At 41.8% G+C, this 17,449-nt stretch overlaps 1 long non-coding RNA gene across 1 annotated transcript in view; it reads left to right on the forward strand.

The window, feature by feature from the left end:
• LOC309633380 overlaps positions 1–17,449 on the forward strand; it is a 463,676-nt gene that overhangs the window by 19,358 nt on the left and 426,869 nt on the right. Inside the window, exon 3 of the long non-coding RNA XR_014247481.1 lies at positions 16,817–16,945. This is a non-coding gene — a long non-coding RNA (uncharacterized lncRNA). The remainder of the gene's footprint in view (positions 1–16,816; positions 16,946–17,449) is intronic.

Below are 17,449 nucleotides of genomic sequence, written 5' to 3' on the forward strand. Positions count from 1 at the left end.
TAATTCTATTTTTAGTTTTTTAAGGAACCTCCATACTGTTCTCCATAGTGGCTGTATCAGTTTACATTCCCACCAACAGTGCAAGAGGGTTCCCTTTTCTCCACACCCTCTCCAGCAGTTATTGTTTGGAGATTTTTTGATGATGGCTATTCTGACTGGTGTGAGATGATATCTCATTGTAGTTTTGATTTGCATTTCTCTAATGATTAATGATGTTGAGCATTCTTTCATGTGTTTGTTGGCAATCTGTATATCTTCTTTAGAGAAATGTCTATTTAGGTCTTCTGCCCATTTTTGGATAGGGTTGTTTGTTTTTTTGATATTGAGCTGCATGAGCTGCTTGTAAATTTTGGAGATTAATCCTTTGTCAGTTGCTTCATTTGCAAATATTTTCTCCCATTCTGAGGGTTGTCTTTTGGTCTTGTTTATGGTTTCCTTTGCTGTGCAAAAGCTTTTAACTTTCATTAGGTCCCATTTGTTTATTTGTGTTTTTATTTCCATTTCTCTAGGAGGTGGGTGAAAAAGGATCTTGCTGTGATTTATGTCATAGAGTGTTCTGCCTATGTTTTCCTCTAAGAGTTTGATAGTGTCTGGCCTTACATTTAGGTCTTTAATCCATTTTGAGTTTATTTTTGTGTATGGTGTTAGAGAGTGCTCTAATTTCATACTTTTACAGGTACCTGTCCAGTTTTCCTGGCACCACTTATTGAAGAGGCTACCTTTTCTCCATTGTATATTCTTGCCTCCTTTATCAAAGATAAGGTGACCATATGTGCGTGGGTTTATCTCTGGGCTTTTATCCTGTTCCATTGATCTATATTTCTGTTTTTGTGTCAGTACCATACTGTATTGATTACTGTAGCTTTGTAGTATAGTCTGAAGTCAGGGAGCCTGATTCCTCCAGCTCCATTTTTCGTTCTCAAGATTGCTTTGGCTATTCGGGGTCTTTTGTGTTTCCATACAAATTGTGAAATTTTTTCTTCTAGTTCTGTGAAAAATGCCATTGGTAGTTTGATAGGGATTGCATTGAATCTGTAGATTGCTTTGGGTAGTAGAGTCATTTTCACAACGTTGATTCTTCCAATCCAAGAACATGGTATATCTCTCCATCTATTTGTATCATCTTTAATTTCTTTCATCAGTGTCTTATAATTTTCTGCATACAGGTCTTTTTTTTTGTTTCCTTAGGTAGGTTTATTCCTAGATATTTTATTCTTTTTGTTGCAGTGGTAAACGGGAGTGTTTTCTTAATTTCACTTTCAGATTTTTCATCATTAGTTTATAGGAATGCCAGAGATTTCTGTGCATTAATTTTGTATCCTGCTACTTTACCAAATTCATTGATTAGCTCTAGTAGTTTTCTGGTAGCATCTTTAGGATTCTCTATGTATAGTATCATGTCATCTGCAAACAGTGACAGCTTTACTTCTTCTTTTCTGATTGGGATTCCTTTTATTTCTTTTTCTTCTCTGATTGCTGTGGCTAAAACTTCCAAAACTATGTTGAATAATAGTGGTGAGAGTGGGCAACCTTGTCTTGTTCCTGATCTTCGTGGAAATGGTTTCAGTTTTTCACCATTGAGGACGATGTTGGCTGTGGGTTTGTCATATATGGCCTTTATTATGTTGAGGAAAGTTCCCTCTGTGCCTACCTTCTGCAGGGTTTTTATCATAAATGGGTGTTGAATTTTGTCAAAAGCTTTCTCTGCATCTATTGAGATGATCATATCGTTTTTCTCCTTCAATTTGTTAATATGGTGTGTCACATTGATTGATTTGCGTATATTGAAGAATCCTTGCATTCCTGGGATAAACCCCACTTGATCATGGTGTATGATCCTTTTAATGTGCTGTTGGATTCTGTGTGCTAGTATTTCATTGAGGATTTTTACATCTCTGTTCATCAGTGATAATGGCCTGTAGTTTTCTTTCTTTGTGACATCTTTGTCTGGTTTTGGTATCAGGGTGATTGTGGCCTTGTAGAATGAGTTTGGAAGTGTTCTTCCCTCTGCTATATTTTGGAAGAGTTTGAGAAGGATAGGTGTTAGCTCTTCTCTAAATGTTTGATAGAATTCGCCTGTGAAGCCATCTGGTCCTGGGCTTTTGTTTGTTGGAAGATTTTTCATCACAGTTTCAATTTCAGTGCTTGTGATTGGTCTGTTCATATTTTCTATTTCTTCCTGGTTCAGTCTCGGAAGGTTGTGCATTTCTACGAATTTGTCCATTTCTTCCAGGTTGTCCATTTTATTGGCATATAGTTGCTTGTAGTGATCTCTCATGATCCTTTGTATTTCTGCAGTGTCAGTTGTTACTTCTCCTTTTTCATTTCTAATTCTATTGATTTGAGTCTTCTCCCTTCTTTTCTTGATGAGTCTGGCTAATGGTTTATCAATTTTGTTTATCTTCTCAAAGAACCAGCTTTTAGTTTTACTGATCTTTGCTATTGTTTCCTTCATTTCTTTTTCATTTATTTCTGATCTGATCTTTCTGATTTCTCTCCTTCTGCTAACTTTGGGGTTTTTTTGTTCTTCTTTCTCTAATTGCTTTAGGTGTAAGGTTAGGTTGTTTATTTGAGATGTTTCTTGTTTCTTAAGGTAGGCTTGTATAGTTATAAACTTCCCTCTTAGAACTGCTTTTGCTGCATCCCATAGGTTTAGGGTCGTTGTGTTTTCATTGTCATTTGTTTCTAGGTATTTTTTGATTTCCTCTTTGATTTCTTCAGTGATCTCTTGGTTATTAAGTAGTGTATTGTGTAGCCTCCATGTGTTTGTATTTTTTACAGATCTTTTCCTGTAATTGATATCTAGTCTCATAGCATTGTGGTTGGAAAAGATACTTGATACGATTTCAATTTTCTTAAATTTACCAAAGCTTGATTTGTGACCCAAGATATGATGTATCCTGGAGAATGTTCCATGAGCACTTGAGAAAAATGTGTATTCAGTTGTTTTGGGATGGAATGTCCTATAAATATCAATTAAGTCCATCTTGTTTAATGTATCATTTAAAGATTGTGTTTCCTTATTTATTTCCATTTTGGATGATCTGTCCATTGGTGAAAGTGGGGTGTTAAAGTCCCCTACTATGATTGTGTTACTGTTGATTTCCCCTTTTATGGCTATTAGTATTTGCCTTATGTATTGAGGTGCTCCTGTGTTGGGTGCATAAATATTTACAATTATTATATCTTCGTCTTGGATCGATCCCTTGATCATTATGTAGTGTCCTTCTTTGTCTCTTGTAATAGTCTTTATTTTAAAGTCAATTTTGTCTGATATGAGAATTGCTACTCCAGCTTTCTTTTGATTTCCACTTGCATGGAATATCTTTTTCCATCCCCTCACTTTCAGTCTGTATGTGTCCCTAGGTCTAAGTGGGTCTCTTGTAGACAGCATATATACAGGTCTTGTTTTTGTATCCATTCAGCCAGTCTGTGTCTTTTGGTGGGAGCATTTAATCCACTTACATTTAAGGTAATTATTGATATGTATGTTCCTATTCCCATTTTCTTAAATGTTTTGGGTTTGTTATTGTAGGTGTTTTCCTTTTCTTGTGTTTCTTGCCTAGAGAAGTTCCTTTAGCATTTGTTGTAAAGCTGGTTTGGTGGTGCTGAACTCTCTCAGCTTTTGCTTGTCTGTAAAGGTTTTAATTTCTTCATCAAATCTGAATGAGATCCTTGCTGGGTAGAGTAATCTTGGTTGTAGGTTTTTCTCCTTCATCACTTTAAATATGTCCTGCCACTCCCTTCTGGTTTGCAGAATTTCTGCTGAAAAATCAGCTGGTAACATTATGGGGATTCCCTTGTGTGTTATTTGTTGTTTTTCCCTTGCTGCTTTTAATATGTTTTTTTTTTGTATTTAATTTTGGATAGTTTGATTAATATGTGTCTTGGAGTGTTTCTCCTTGGATTTATCCTGTATGGGACTCTCTGTTCTTCCTGGACTTGATTAACTATTTCTTTTCCCGTATTAGGGAAGTTTTCAACTATAATCTTTTCAAATATTTTCTCAGTCCCTTTCTTTTTCTCTTCTTCTGGGACCCCTATAATTTGAATGTTGGTGCGTTTAATGTTGTCCCATAGGTCTCTGAGACTGTCCTCAGTTCTTTTCATTCTTTTTTCTTTATTCTGCTCTGCAGTAGTTATTTCCACTATTTTATCTTCCAGGTCACGTATCCGTTCTTCTGCTTCAGTTATTCTGCTATTGATGCCTTCTAGAGTATTTTAAATTTCATTTATTGTGTTGTTCATCATTGCTTGTTTCCTCTTTAGTTCTTCTAGGTCCTTGTTAAATGCTTCTTGCTTTTTCTCTATTCTATTTCCAAGATTTTGGATCATCTTTACTATCATTATTCTGAATTCTCTTTCAGGTAGACTGCCTATTTCCTCTTCATTTGTTAGGTCTGGTGGGTTTTTGCATTGCTCCTTCATCTGCTGTGTGTTTTTCTGTCTTCTCGTTTTGCTTATCTTACTGTGTTTGGGGTCTCCTTTTCGCAGGCTGCAGGTTCATAGTTCCCGTTGTTTTTGGTGTCTGTCCGCAGTGGCTAAGGTTGGTTCAGTGGGTTGTGTAGGCTTCCAGGTGGAGGGGACTAGTGCCTGTGTTCTGGTAGATGAGGCTGGATCTTGTCTTTCTGGTGGGCAGGTCCATGTCTGGTGGTGTGTTTTGGGGTGTCTGTGGCCTTATTATGATTTCAGGCAGCCTCTCTGCTAATGGATGGGGCTGTGTTCCTGTCTTGCTAGTTGTTTGGCATAGGGTGTCCAGCACTGTAGCTTGCTGGTCATTGAGTGAAGCTGGGTCTTGGTGTTGAGATGGAGATCTCTGGGAGATTTTCGCCATTTGATATTATGTGGAGCTGGGAGGTGTCTTGTGGACCAGTGTCCTGAAGTTGGCTCTCCCACCTCAGAGGCACAGCACTGACTCCTGGCTAGGGCACCAAGAGCCTTTCATCCACACAGCTCAGAATAAAAGGAAGAAAAAATAGAAAGAAAGAAAGAAAGAAAGAGGATAAAATAAAATAAAATAAAGTAAGATAAAATAAAGTTATTAAAATAAAAAATAATTATTATGAAAAAAATTTTAAAAAGTAAAAAAAAAAAAAGAAAAAAAGAACGGATGGACAGAATCCTAGGACAAATGGTGAAAGCAAAGCTATACAGACAAAAATCTCACACAGAAGCATACACATACACACTCACAAAAAGAGGAAAAGGGGAAAAAATAATATATCTTGCTCCCAAAGTCCACCTCCTCAATTTGGGATGATTCGTTGTCTGTTCAGGTATTCCACAGATGCAGGGTACATCAAGGTGATTGTGGAGCTTTAATCCACTGCTCCTGAGGCTGCTGGGAGAGATTTCCCTTTCTCTTCTTTGTTCACACAGCTCCCGGGGTTCAGCTTTGGATTTGGCCCCGCCTCTGCGTGTAGGTCGTCTGAGGACGTCTGTTCTTCACTCAGGACGGGGTTAAAGGAGCAGCTGATTCGGGGGCTCTGGCTCACTCAGGTCGGGGGGAGGGAAGGTTACAGAGTGCGGGGCGAGCCTGCGGCGTCAGAGGCCGGCGTAATGTTGCACCAGCCTGATGCGTGCCGTGCGTTCTCCTGGGGAAGTTGTCCCTGGATCACGGGACCCTGGCCGTGGCGGGCTGCACAGGCTCTGGGAGGGGAGGTGTGGAGAGTGACCTGTGCTCGCACACAGGCTTCTTGGTGGCGGCAGCAGCAGCCTTAGCATCTCATGCCCGTCTCTGGGGTCCACACTGATAGCTGCGGCTCGCACCCATCTCTGGAGCGCCTTTAAGCAGCGCTCTTAATCCCCTTTCCTCACGCACCAGGAAACAAAGAGGGAAGAAAAAGTCTCTTGCCTCTTCGGCAGGTCCAGACTTTTTCCCGGACTCCCTCCCGGCTAGCTGTGGTGCACTAGCCCCTTCAGGCTGTGTTCATGACACCAACCCCAGTCCTCTGCCTGCGATCCAACCGAAGCCTGAGCCTCAGCTCCCAGCTCCCGCCCGCCCCGGCGGGGGAGCAGACAAGCCTCTCGGGCTGATGAGTGCTGATTAGCACCAATCCTCCGTGCAGGAATCTCTCCGCTTTTCGTCCGCACCCCTGTGGCTGCGGTCTCCTCCGTGGCTCTGAAGCTTCCCCCCTTTGCCACCGCAGTCTCCGCCCGTGAAGGGGCTTCCTAGTGTGTGGATACCTTTCCTCCTTCACGGCTCCCTCCCACTGGTGCAGGTCCCATCCCTATTCTTTTGTCTCTGTTTTTTCTTTTTTCTTTTGCCCTACCCAGGTACATGGGGAGTTTCTTGCCTTTTGGGAGGTCTGAGGTCTTCTGCCAGCGTTCAGTAGGTGTTCTATATGAGCAGTTCCACGTGTAGATGTATTTCTGATGTATCTGTGGGGAGGAAGGTGATCTCCGTGTCTTACTCTTCCACCGTCTTCTCCTCGAGCTCGAGTTTGGGGTTTTTAAGGCATGAGCCACCCATCTCCTTGCATGACCCTGCAATAAACCTTTCTCTGTTCCAGACTCTGACGTTTCAGTATTGTTTGGCCTGTCTTGTGTATCAGGCACATGGACTTGCGTTTCGGTAACAATTATGGCGAGCCACCCAGGAGGTCTGTGCCAGTGGCAGGTGGACCCCAGCCAGGGGCAGCCACTTTCCTGAGTTCCCAGCAGCTGCTGGAGCTCATTTTGCTCCAGGGAACTGGGAGGGACTCTTTCTGATAGAGGTCGGCTGCCCCAGTGCACGAGGCTGTTGGGAGCAGAGAAACGTCCGGAGCTGTGGTCCACATTTGATGTCGCTTGGGGGTAAGTTACTCCAGCTTGCGCAGACTGGGAATTCTCTCCACTCCGTTTGGGCTGCTTCTGTTGGAGCAAATGAGCCACTTTGGGTCCGTTCTCTTGAGAGCTGGCCCACTCTATTTGGAGGCCTTCGTCTGGGAGTGGAAGTGAAATTTTAGACTACACTTCCTCTGATTTTCTGTCTATGCGACTGTAGCTTATTTGTTGTTTGTGTTTTTGTATATGTCATTTTGGGGTGAGCCACTCTGGCTTGTGCTTTTGTTTGTGGGACCATGTTTGTATATTGTATGTGTGTGAATCAGTACTTGCATTGGCTAGTTGAGATGTCTTTGGTGAAAAACGGAGCTCAACTGTGATGACACCAGGTATCCTTCCCCATTGTGTTGGGTTTTGCCTGTGGTGGAGCTTTGGTTGGGATTTTCCCTTTGCAGTGGGTGGGAATCTCCTTTTTGGTGCTAGAGAACTGTGATCCTGAGAGACCGTTTTGCACTGCATTTGTTTGTTTGGTATTTGATAACATCTGCCGTGATAATCAGAGCTCTATTCCATCTTATAGTCCCCCTAGGGTAAAAGAAAGAAGATTTTTTAAACACTGCATGGCCACTATATTCTTTAGACTCTAAAGAAAAATTGGTTAAGATGAAACTCTTTTGGAATTCCAAAACTGTTTTTTTTGCATATGCAGTTAGAGAAAGCTGGCTTGATGAAATACATTTTTTCAGAATTCTGACCCTGAGAAAATAAAAATATTTCCAGGAAAAAGCTTGAAGTTAACTAAGTAAACTTAACTTATTCCAACTGTTATTTTTGGTTTTGCATTTGCCAGGTGAATTGCCATGACACTTGTAGTCACGATTCCCTATCTTTTCATTTGCATGTTGTTTGTTGTTAAAAAGAGGGATCTGTGTTTGAAAAAGTTGAGGAAATTGTTGAACTTCACCCTTTTGTTTCTGTCCTGCAGGAAGTAGACTTTGTTCTTTGTGTGTACGTTTGATTTGGTCTTGTGTTTAAGTGTGCTGGCTATGGGAAACTCAGATTTGTTTCCCAAATGCAGCCCCTTGAGGGGCATTCTCCAGATTTGGACCATTTTCAGTTATAATACTGCTGAATTAACTTGTGAATGAGCTCTATTTAACTGACTCTAAAGTAAGTGCTTACAAATTAAATACTTCCTAATACTTAGAAAATTGGCCAAAATGAATTTCAGGTCCTCATGATCTGGGTTGATATCTGGTATTGAAGCTAGCTTAAGCTTGTTGGTTTGTTAAGTTGTTAACACTTCCGTTGTACCTAGGTTTATTAGAAATCAAATAAGACCTTATATCTGTTGCAAATTTGTCAGCAAGGAAAATAACTTGATATGATGAAACTTTAAGTCTATCTAGAATAGCCTCTCTAGATTTTGGTAACTTGAAACTGAACTAAGTTAAATGACAAGAATCCATTGACTCTCTGGGTCATTTCAAGCAGGATAAAATATTTGAACGCTGGTCGCTGGGTAAATCTAACTTTATCTACCTTTGCCTTCTTAGGAGAGGAAAACTAAAGCATAAATTTCCAATCAGAAAATGCTGGAATGACAAGCAGTTCACAATTACTTGCCTCTTGGTTTTCACTAAAAATTAAGGTGTTTAAGAGTTGAGGATTCTAATCTAAATATGTACTTAAAGCTACTAAAAATAATCGAATGAAAAAAATTTTCAGTATAAAGTGAGAAAGTAGGATCTATGTTTTGAGTAAAAACGGAGTTTTATGCATGGTTGGGCTGAGATTAGATTAAATTTAGGTAACTGGATTTTGTTATTAAAAGTAAGCTGGTGCAAGACTGGATTTGGTTCCTCTCTGCTAAGAGAACAAGTTTGCTTAGAATGCTGCTTTTGATAAGAGGTTATATGAACTTCCTTGCCTTTAAGTGATCTGTATTTGCTTTTAAGATCTCTTCTCACTTTGGATAAGAAACAAGTATTGTCTTACAGTGACCGATGATCTTATTTGACCAAGTATTTTGAAACTTTTTGACAAACTTCCCAAATATCAAATTTTAATTAAGGTTTTTGACCTCCAGCTAACTTTGGCATTCTTTAGGGGGGCCTTAAGTCATGTCAAGGGGGAATATTTAATAAGTATTATTTGGTGTATTGAATTACATGGGAAGCATTGTCAAAGGAGTGATAAGCCTTCTAAGATTATCCAGTATGGATAAACGTTACTACTGTAGATATTCTAGAAATTATATAAAGTGTCAGAAATGTAGATATGCCCTGGTATAATCTATCAGCCATAAGTCTGGTTATATCACTGCAACTTGATTAAGCTTCTTTGTCAATCCATTGTAATCAGATCTTTAACTTTGCCTTTTTAAGTCTTTAATAGACAGTTAAGCTGATGCTTTGCAAAAGTGCTTCATCTTCAGAAGATATAACAATTGTAAATATTTATGCACCCAACATAGGAGCACCTCAATATATAAGGCAAATGCTAACAGCCATAAAAGGGGAAATCGACAGTAACACAATCATAGTAGGGGACTTTAGCACCCCTCTTTCACCAATGGACAGATCATCCAAAATGAAAATAAGGAAACACAAGCTTTAAATGATACATTAAACAAGATGGACTTAATTGATATTTATAGGACATTCCACCCAAAAACAACAGAATACACATTCTTCTCAAGTGCTCATGGAACATTCTCCAGGATAGATCATATCTTGGGTCAAAAATCAAGCCTTGGTAAATTTAAGAAAATTGAAATCATACCAAGTATCTTTTCCGACCACAACGCTATGGGAGTAGATATCAATTACAGGAAAAAATCTGTAAGAAATACAAACACATGGAGGCTAAACAACACACTAATAACCAAGATATCACTGAAGAAATCAAAGAGGAAATCAAAAAATACCTAGAAACAAATGAGAATGAAAACATAACGACCCTAAACCTACGGCATGCAGCAAAAGCCATTCTAAGAGGGAAGTTTAAAGCTACACAAGCCTACCTTAAGAAACAAGAAACATCTCAAATGAACAATCTAACCTTACACCTAAAGCAATTAGAGAAAGCAGAACAAAAAACCCCCAAAGTTAGCAAAAAGAAAGAAATCATAAAGATCAGATCAGAAATAAATGAAAAAGAAATGAAGGAAACAATAGCAAAGATCAGTAAAACTAAAAGCTGGTTCTTTGAGAAGATAAACAAAATTGATAAACCATTAGCCAGACTCATGAAGAAAAAAAGGGAGAAGACTCAAATCAATAGAATTAGAAATGAAAAAGGAGAAGTAACAACTGACACTGCAGAAATACAAAGGATCATGAGAGATTACTACAAGCAACTCTATGCCAATAAAATGGACAACCTGGAAGAAATGCACAAATTCTTAGAAATGCACAACCTTCCGAGACTGAACCAGGAAAAAATAGAAAATATGAACAGACCAATCACAAGCACTGAAATTGAAACTGTGATGAAAAATCTTCCAACAAACAAAAGCCCAGGACCAGATGGCTTCACAGGCGAATTCTATCAAACATTTAGAGAAGAGCTAACACCTATCCTTCTCAAACTCTTCCAAAATATAGCAGAGGGAGGAACACTCCCAAACTCATTCTACAAGGCCACCATCACCCTGATACCAAAACCAGACAAAGATGTCACAAAGAAAGAAAACTACAGACCAATATCACTGATGAACATAGATGCAAAAATCCTCAACAAAATACTAGCAAACAGGGCTTCCCTGGTGGCGCAGTGGTTGAGAATCTGCCTGCCAATGCAGGGGACACGGGTTCGAGCCCTGGTCTGGGAAGATCCCACATGCCGCGGAGCAACTTGGCCCGTGAGCCACAGTTACTGAGCCTGCGCGTCTGGAGCCTGTGCTCCACAGTGGGAGAGGCCGCGATGGTGAGAGGCCCGCGCACCGCAACGAAGAGTGGCCCTCGCTTGCCGCAACTGGGGAAAGCCCTAGCACAGAAACGAAGACCCAACACAGCCATAAATAAATAAAAAATTTTAAACTGAGTGAACAAGATTCTGTACTCTCTTCTGGGGGCTTACTTTATAAAAAAAAAATACTAGCAAACAGAATCCAACAGCACATTAAAAGAATCATACACTATGATCAAGTGGGGTTTATCCCAGGAATGCAAGGATTCTTCAATATACGCAAATCAATCAATGTGATACACCATATTAACAAATTGAAGGAGAAAAACAATATGATCATCTCAATAGATGCAGAGAAAGCTTTCGACAAAATTCAACACCCATTTATGATAAAAACCCTGCAGAAAGTAGGCATAGAGGGAACTTTCCTCAACATAATAAAGGCCATATATGACAAACCCACAGCCAACATCGTCCTCAATGGTGAAAAACTGAAACCATTTCCACAAAGATCAGGAACAAGGCAAGGTTGCCCACTCTCACCACTATTATTCAACATAGTTTTGGAAGTTTTAGGCACAGCAATCAGAGAAGAAAAAAATAAAAGGAATCCCAGTCGGAAAAGAAGAAGTAAAGCTGTCACTGTTTGCAGATGACATGATATACTATACATAGAGAATCCTAAAGATGCTACCAGAAAACTACTAGAGCTAATCAATGAATTTGGTAGAGTAGCAGGATACAAAATTAATCCACAGAAATCTCTTGCATTCCTATACACTAATGATGAAAAATCTGAAAGAGAAATTAAGGAAACACTCCCATTTACTATTACAACAAAAAGAATAAAATACCTAGGAATAAACCTACCTAAGGAGACAAAAGACCTGTATGCAGAAAATTATAAGACACTGATGAAAGAAATTAAAGATGATACAAGTAGATGGAGAGATATACCATGTTCTTGGATTGGAAGAATCAACATTGTGAAAATGACTCTACTACCCGAAGTAATCTACAGATTCAGTTCAATCCCTATGAAACTACCACTGGCATTGTTCACAGAACTAGAACAAAAAATTTCACAATTTGTATGGAAACACAAAAGACCCCGAATATCCAAAGCAATCTTGAGAAAGAAAAACGGAGCTGGAGGAATCAGGCTTCCTGACTTCAGACTATACTACAAAGCCATAGTAATCAATACAGTATGGTACTGGCACAAAAACAGAAATATAGATCAATGGAACAGGATAAAAGCCCAGAGATAAACCCACGCACATATGGTCACCTTATCTTTGATAAAGGAGGCAAACTTATACAGTGGAGAAAAGCCAGCCTCTTCAATAAGTGGTGATGGGAAAACTGGACAGCTACATGTAAAAGAATGAAATTAGAACACTCCCTAACACCATACACAAAAATAAATTCAAAATGGATTAAAGACCTAAATGTAAGGCCAGACACCATCAAACTCTTAGAGGAAAACATAGGCAGAACACTCTATGACATAAATCACAGTGAGATCCTTTTTGACCCACCTCCTAGAGAAATGGAAATAAAAAGAAAAATAAACAAATGGGAACTAATGAAACTTAAAAGCTTTTGCACAGCAAAGGAAACCATAGACAAGACGAAAAGACAACCCTCAGAATGGGAGAAATATTTGCAAATGAAGCAACTGACAAAGGATTAATCTCCAAAACATACAAGCAACTCATGTAGCTTAATATCAAAAAAACAAACTACCCAATCCAAAAATGGGCAGAGGTCCTAAATAGACATTTCTCTAAAGAAGATATACAGATTGCCAACAAACACATGAAAGAATGCTCAACATCATTAATCATTAGAGAAATGCAAATCAAAACTACAATGAGATATCATCTCACACCGGTCAGAATGGCCATCATCAAAAAATCTACAAACAATAAATGCTGGAGAGGGTGTGGAGAAAAGGGAACTCTCTTGCACTGTTGGTGGGGATGTAAATTGATACAGCCACTATGGAGAACAGTATGGAGGTTCCTTAAAAAACTAAAAATAGAACTACCATACGACCCAGCAATCCCACTACTGGGCATATACCCTGAGAAAACTATAATTCAAAAAGAGTCATGTACCAAAATGTTCATTGCAGGTCTATTTACAATAGCCAGGACATGGAAGCAACCTAAGTGTCCATCGACAGATGAATGGATAAAGAAGACGTGGCACATATATACAATGGAATATTACTTAGCCATAAAAAGGAACGAAACTGAGTTATTTGTAGTGAGGTGGATGGACCTAGAGACTGCCATATAGAGTGAAGTAAGTCAGAAAAAGAAAAACAAATACTATATGGTAACACATATATATGGAATCTAAAAAAAGAAAAAAAATGGTCAGAAGAACTTAGGGGCAAGAAGGGAATAAAGATGCAGACCTACTAGAGAATGGAATTGAGGATACGGGGAGGGGCAAGGGTAAGCTGGGACAACGTGAGAGAGTTGCATGGACATATATACCCTACCAAATGTAAAATAGATAGCTAGTGGGAAGCAGCTGTATAGCACAGGGAGATCATCTCGGTGCTTTGTGACCACCTAGAGGGGTGGGATACGGAGGGTGGGAGGGAGGGAGATGCAAGAGGGAAGAGATACGGGGACATATGTATATGTATAACTGATTCACTTTGTTATAAAGCAGAAACTAACACACCATTGTAAAGCAATTATACTCTAATAAAGATGTTAAAAAACAAAAAGTGCTTCATCTTCAAGAAGATTCATAGGAAGGACTTTTTGACAAACACAGATCTCGAGTAAATTTCAAGTTATACCACTGAACTGGGTAAGAAATTTAAAATCCTAATGGAAGACCTGATGGCTTCATAAAAAGTAAAAGGATTGGTTACTGAATAAACTGGTGTATATGGTTATGTTTATGGGTTTTGTCTGGAATATTACTGATTTTGATCTGTGTTCTCCAGATATAGGGAAGCCCTTCCCCTCAAGTTACTCATGACTTACAGCAATTTGGTAAATTATACTTCTGTGAATCTGGCTATCTGGCAACAAGTCTCTCCCAGAGTGCAAGATCCAGACTGGTTTTCAGTCTTATTTTCCTGAATCCCTTATATAAGATCTTTCTTATACAAGACTTGGATCCAGGACTTGTAACTTGGGAATATTTCCAATTTGGTATCCATTCCCCACATCAAGGTAGGACTACACCCCATTTCAGCAGGAATTAGCTAGAGCAGTCATCGTCCGATTCCCTGAAAGACTTGGGGAAGGATGAAACAGGATTGGAAGTGGAGACCAAGTCCCCCAGAAACCGAGTTCCTCTGCCGAGTTTATGATTAGCCACTCTGTCCAAAACATACCCACGTGTTCTCCTCAAGACTGAGGAGTATCAAAGAAAACGGGGGAATTGTAATAGAGCACAGCAGCATGCAGCCCTTAGCACAGCCATTGCTGCATGCTGTTATCACCCACGCCCCCACGCTGTCACCAGGCAGTGGTTACCGGGAGACCACAAACACCATGGCTAGAGCTGTGTCAGAGGTCCCACTCAACCATTGCTCGGCACCGCAGTGGGCACCTCCCCCAAGTGACCAACTGTCAATGAGCCACTGTTAGTGGGCTCATTCAGCCAGTGGTCCATGGAATGGTGGTCCTCAGGCGAGAGTGAGGTAAGAGGCGGATCCTGGCCTTCTCCCCGGGGCCTTTGAGCTATCCGGCCTCGGGCCTGGCAGGTGAGCTGGGGGGCCCAGGGAACAGACTGGGGGTGTGTCCTGCAGGGTTCCAGAGCCCTCACCAAGGCCACCCACTGGCTGGGCCCAGGCCCTGAGGCGGCAGTGACCCTCTTCCCCATCCCCGCCACTGTGACCTAATGGCAGCGGCAGTTTGGATGGGACACAGTCTGGAGGACCTGACCCTGCCATCTGGGTGGCCTGAGGAGCCTGAGGGCCAGTTGGGTCCTGGGCGCCTGGCTCCCTCAGTGATGATGGCTGGGCAGGATCTGGGGACCCGGCCTTGAGGGCGCCGCCAACCGAGATCTGCCTCTTCAGCAGAGCCTGGGCACTGGAGGGAGGGCCCAGACCTGTTGCTGGACGAAGGCTCCGGGGCAGGGTACACACACCCACCCCCTAGCCCCCCGCAGGGACCCCTTCCTCTTAGCCAGGGCCTGGACCTCGGAGGGCGAAAGTTGAGCCTTGGGACCTTGCCCTTTCTTATCAGAACAGAGATCACATTTGTTTAGGGGGAGTTTTACAGGAACATTGTGACTTGACCATGACCCGACCTCAACAACAACAGATCTGACACCAAGAAGTCTGCAGCAACTAACCACGCCCCTCCCTCACCTTTCCTGTAAGGGGGCTTTGCTGAAAGCTTTCAGGGACATAAGGGTTTTTAAGGCTTGAGCCATCCATCTCCTTGCGGTGCCCTGCAGTAAACCTTTGTCTGCTCCGAAGTCCAACGTTTTGGTATTGTTTGGCCTCACTGTACATCGGGCAGTGAGGTTGTGTACACTTTTATACCCTGACTTTTCATCCCATATAATCATTTTACCATACTGGTGTTTAGTGGTGGCCTAAAACTTAGTTAAGTGGATGAAACATAATTGACGTAACATCTTCCTATCGTGAGACCTCTAGTCACCAAACCTCTACTCCCACCCCCAGCTTTTGGCTGTTTTAAATTACAGTTGCCATCTTTGTAGTTTTTAGTGTCTTGCATATTTTGGGTAACTCTTTACCTGTCCAGAAGTGGGATTCCTGGTGGGCAGGAGAGGGTTAAGGCAGCAGCTCCGGGTCCCTGGGACCGTGCACATTCCCAGGAATGGGCTGCTTCCATGGCTGCCCTTGGCTGGCTCCTGGGGACCGAGCTCTCGGGGTACACGTACTGGAGGAGTGTTCTGCGTGCCCAGGGGCTGATGCCTGCTGTCATGGTTTCTCCAGGTGGTTTATGCTGAACACCTGCTCTCCCTCTGCGGCAGGTGGGGCAGTCTTGCAGCCATGGTGTCACCCATCACTGCTGAAGGAATTAAGTGAGTCCCGTGGCGCTGCTGGGAGGGGACTCTCGGAAGCTTGTGTCTGGTTTCCCCCAGACTTTGCCCACGTGACTTTCCCTTTGAGATGTTGCTCTATCCTTCTGCTATAATAACCTGTAACTGTGAATAGAACAACTTTTGGTCCTCTGAGTCCTTCCAGTGACCCATGAAGCCCAAGGATGGTCTTAGAGACCCCGACACACCGGGCCTGGTGGGCATTCAGTTGCAGATAATGGAAACTACTCTGGCTGGCTTAAGCAAAAAACATTTCTATCACGTATTCCGTGGTTTCCAAATGGTTGGCATGACTGAAAATGTGGATGGAGCATTTTCCACAGGGCTGGGGACAATTTCTAGCCCCGCGTTTCCCTGTTTCTGCCAGAAGAAGCAGACCCACCCAGCCGGGCAGCGGCCTGCTGTGAGGTCCTGCTGCCTTAGCTGTGCCAGGAGATGGGAGCCCCATATCCTGCCCGCTCGCCTCCTGACTCAGTTCTGAAGCCAGGCGTCTGGGGGACAGAGCTCACACCTGGGCTGTGTCTGCAAGGCCATCTGGAAATGTGGCATTTCACCTCCCAGAGCTCAAAGACACAGGAAGGAGCTCGGACTCTGAGCCAAGGGAGCCAAACCACAGCATCTGATATGCTGTGTCAAAGACTACAAACCTGCTAGTGTCTCTGGATCCTGCCAGACAGCTTTCCCAGCTTGGAAAGACGCACAAGGGCAAAGGCATCAGGCGAGGCTCCTGTTTGTGGTGCTTTAACGTTTGAGAGGCAGGAAATCTCTGGAAATGAAAGTGAACCCTGAGTGATAAGGGGCCGCCTCCCCATCTCCTGTGCATCCTGTCTCCGCCCTTCTATTTTCCTATGAAGAAGCAGATTCCCATAGACTGTCGTTAGATTGCACGTTTCCCGGCTTGAAAGGAGGCTGTACATCAACTCCCCTATGTCGGGGACTTAACAAGAAAAACTAGGCCCTCCTGTATATAGCCCAGGCTGAGCAGTTTGGCTCTTGTTGGAAACTGCTGAATAAAATACATGGAAGCCCGGTTTTACTTTTACGAATTAATTTACACTTTCCTCTCTCTTGTCCCACTTCACAGGCTTGTCAGCTCCCCCATCTCAGCTGTCCTCTGCTGCCTGCGTGTCTCCAGTCTCCCAAAGAACCACCACCGCTTGTCCTAGAAAGGGGACCCAGGCTTGGAGCCAGCTGATTGGATTTGAGCTTTAAGGTAAGATTTTCGTTCAAGAACTTTAGCTGCCAGTGGTATAACATGTCATTCAGATGCTGGGAAAATAATAACCGTGATGGAGATGTTTATATACACAAGGATGGTGGGAATGATAAAGAGGTAAACTTCCTAATTCCTCAAAGGACCAGATAACTTTACAAGGACTGGGTCTTGGAATGCTGGTAAACTGTTCTACAGCAATAGAAAACGGATACAGGGTATTTATGATACTGTCCTAATGAGATCACATTCTTGCACATATTACATGTACATGCATAGAAAACATCTAAAAGGATAGATATAAATGCTGGGGGTGAGATACCTGGTGGCTTTTACTTTATTCCTTATACTTACTGGGTTGTTTGAAAAAAAAATTAAGTGAGCATATATTTAATAATCAGATGGGAAAAATAAAGACCTTAAAGGTGAGAAAGAAAACCATTAAAAAGTATATCATAAGTACCTCAAAGGAGTCTAGTAGATTGAAATTACGAAACTGATAAG

Source organism: Balaenoptera borealis, assembly GCF_965194805.1.
Source record: "Balaenoptera borealis genome assembly, chromosome: 8".
Taxonomy (NCBI): Eukaryota; Metazoa; Chordata; class Mammalia; order Artiodactyla; family Balaenopteridae; genus Balaenoptera; species Balaenoptera borealis.